The sequence below is a fragment of the Pinus tabuliformis genome, chromosome Q, assembly GCF_031772625.1.
Source record: "Pinus tabuliformis cultivar Carrire ecotype Pingquan chromosome Q, CPIR1, whole genome shotgun sequence".
Taxonomy (NCBI): domain Eukaryota; kingdom Viridiplantae; phylum Streptophyta; class Pinopsida; order Pinales; family Pinaceae; genus Pinus; species Pinus tabuliformis.
The window spans coordinates 312,414,128-312,417,912 of NC_142296.1; positions in this window are offsets into that span (position 1 = coordinate 312,414,128).

A 3,785-nucleotide genomic window follows, 5' to 3' on the forward strand; every position below is an offset into this window, starting at 1 on the left:
GACATCCAGGAAGGGAGAATGACCCTCGGTCACTTCAGACGTACAACTCAACAACCCCAATCAGCTGCTGACTACATCAGAACCAATCTGGAAGTTTTCGCCAAAGATATCCATCCGATGGACTAGATTGAATTGCACAAGAAGACCGGGGAAATGATATATTCTACTTTAGGAGATAAAACATTGTTAGTCCATAGATTGCAAAACTCTTTGCACAATACTGTTGCCCAACTAGAGTTGGAGAAAGCTTCATCACAGGCCAAGGACAATAGAATCAAATCCTTGGAAGAAATCATTATAGAGCTGGGACATGATCCCACTGATCCCAAGGGCATACAAGCTTTGATAAAAAAGAAGGACGAAGATATAGCCGCCCTTAGGAGACAAATCAAGCTGTCACCCACATTGCATCCTCAAACTACAGAGGTGGCACAACAAAAGGAAGAGCAGGATGTGGTAGCTATGCTTATGACCTTACATAAAAGGTTGGTAGAGACAGAGAGTGCCTTGGAGGCATCATTACAGGGAATACAGGGAGAGTTGGCCTCTTAGCCAATTCAAACAGCTCAAATTCTTACAGCTGCTCCTCCTATGGCCCCCACCACAGTCCCTCTCACTACCCCAGCATCAGAAGCAGGTACTTCAAGCTCAGCACCAATTTCAACAACTACCACAGCACCTGCAGAGCAAGGGACCAGCTTGAGAATGGACAATATGATGAAAGAAATAGGAGCCTTGGAATTGAAAATGGCAGAATTGAAAGAAACCAAAGAAAATATAGCTATAATTGAGGAAAAATATGACAAGTCAAAGCAGGAAGTAGCTGAGAAGACAAGGGAAGTAAGAGCCCTGGAAAAAAGGATAAAATAACTGGAGAAAGAGCTCACTTTTGATAGAACTCTAGCTGATGTCAAGAAAGTTCTGTGGGCCAAGATTGGCCAATCCATTACAGACCAATGGCAATCCATTGAAACCATTCATGAGCAAATGGATTTGATAAGCTTGGCTCAGTTTGAAAACCAAAAGGCTAGAGCATCTTTAGGAAATATGCCCGAGCAAGCTAATAGAATGATCCAATTCCTGAATACTCGCACCAAAGGGCAGTTGGCAGCAATAGGAATCAGGAACAAGACTGATACTATCTTGCTAATAAAAAGGGTGTTGACCCTTAGGAATTTTGTGCAGACATTGGAAAGAAAATGCCAAGAAATGCAAGCAGAGGTGGATGAGTTCAAGATAAAGATCACGGCATTACAGAGCAGAGGGCTACCAAGTTTAGTAACCAGTGCTGGAAGACTGCTGTCACATGACCATTATGCCAACAGAGTAAACAACTATGCTTCCAATCAAATCATAGCTTCCTCAAGCACATCAGAAGAAACAGGGCCTCCATCTGGACAGAGTGTTTTTGATAAACTAGAAAATCTATTCTACATTGCACATGAGATAAACCATCTCTTTGAAGACCAGCCAAACTTTTATAGATACACAGAAGCTGATGAAACACTGATAAAGATACAAAGGCATCAGCTACCTACAGAAGATTGGTGGAGAGGAATGATGGAGACATTGCTCAGGTGATTTTGGTTATTAATTCTTTTTTGTAAACTACAGTTTAGCATATATAGATGGCATGCTCCACCTGTCAAAAGGGAGGAAAATGCAGTGCAAGGTAGACATAGAATGACCACTACAACTCAATAAATGCAAAGAAGCCAAGCACCCATGATGAAGACAAAGACAAAGTCAGCAACGTACCATATGCAAAATAAATGCGTAGCAGGCAGCCGACTCATTCAGCCCAGAAAGTCAAAATTTTCTAACAAAATGGACGGCTAGCAAGCCAATATTAACTGCAGCGTTTAATTGTTCATTTACTCCCTTGGTAGAGTTGGTGATGTAATTTATTGCATGAAAACTCATCATCTAGATATTTTGTATCTTATTTTTTGTATATATACCTCCCCATAGAACGTATTTGGGTTTGGTTGGTGATTCTCTCTAAGAGCTACGCTGTAAATTTTCAGAATTTTAATACAAATTGCTGGTGAAGTTCATGGGCTCTGCACTGTCTAGATGTGAAAGTAATGAACTGCGTTCTGCTACAGAATTCCTCTATCGTTTAATGGAACAATAAGTTATTCTAAACCGTGTTTTTTCTTTCTGTGTTTGCAAATTTCACATATGTTTCATGATCATAGTAATAGAGAAGAAGAATAGCTCAGGACTTGTTTGAATACACCCTCTGCTCAATCTCTATTTCTAACTGTGTTTTCTTCAGAAGTAGTCATAAATATGAATTCTTGATTGCTCATGTTTGAACTGATTCTCTCATTATGGATGATGTTTAGGAATTCTTAACTTCTCCTAGATAATAATCTCACGCTTTCCCTCTATCAGCATATTGAAAGATCCTTGACTGCCTTTCATTCCCTGATTTCATGCCATCGATTCCCAGATTTGAAGAATTGTTCCATAGATGCCTGTCTGGCTTTGTAGCATTACCTGTCCAAGAAATACTCTCAGCAGTATAGAATCATTAAATCCATTGCCCAATGGTCTGGGCTGTTCTAAAAAAAAGCTGCATACTAGTTCTGTTTGAAATCATCATCCAACCAGACATAAAACAAAACTCTGTACATCATAACTAGCCTAAAATTACACCAAAACAAAGTTAAATTATAAGGAGAGAGCCCTCTCTGGTTGCAGGTAGGCTAGAACCTGCAGCTAAAAGATTGGTTAGTGGTTACCTCGGCCGTATTCCTTTAGGAGCCAGGGAACAACCTGAGTGATAACACTATTTTTACCAATTTTATTTCTAAGCTGGGGCTGGTGGCTTTCTTCCAAGGCTTCATTTTCTTGGTCAATTTGCATCTCAGAGAACTCATCAATGACTTGAAGGAACCTATTTATCTCATCATCATCATCAAAAACTTTCAAATGGTGGACATTATCAGGCAAGGACGGTCTGTATTTCATTTGGACTTCATAAACTAGTCTGGGAGGCAAAGGAGGTATAAATAGACTAGCAGAAATAGCAAGGGAATCAGCAAGCTGATTTTGGGTTCTAGGAATGTATGAAATACAAAAATAATCAAAGGAATCTCTGATTCTCCATACCTCATCTCTATATGCTTTCAGTCTTGGGTGCTTTGCCTGAAATGTTTTATTCACTTGCTGAATGATTATATCAGCATCTCCAAACACCTTCAGATTCTTGATTCCTCTGTCTTTGGATGCGTTAAGACCCAACAACAGTGCTTCATATTCTGCTATGTTGTTTGTCACTTGAAACACCAGCTTAAATGATAGTTGAATATTTTCTTGTTGAGGAGATACTAGCACCACCCCTGCTCCTGCAGTGTCTTTGGAACATGCTCCATCAAAGAACATCTCCCAAACCTGACTTCCTTGCTCTTCTTTGGCCTGAACTGTTGGTTTCTTGAGCTGCATTGCGAACTTCTAAGATTCTTCTATTTGGAGAATACATGCTCTAAAATCAGTGTCCATTGCATAAATGGGATGATTTGTAGGATTCTTCTCATCACTGGTGATGTATGCCAACTGTGCTTCTCTATATAACCTCCTTATTTCCCCTCCAAACACTAGGATAGTGGCGTAAGATAGATCATTTTGTAGTGTGCCACCAAGTCTCTTAATCCACCCTCTGGACAACAACATGTCAAACTTAGGAGGGACATCTGCCAACACAATATCCATCATCATACTCTTCATGGGCAGCTGAGTTAAGGTAATGGCTAGATCTTTGATCAATCCAAGACATT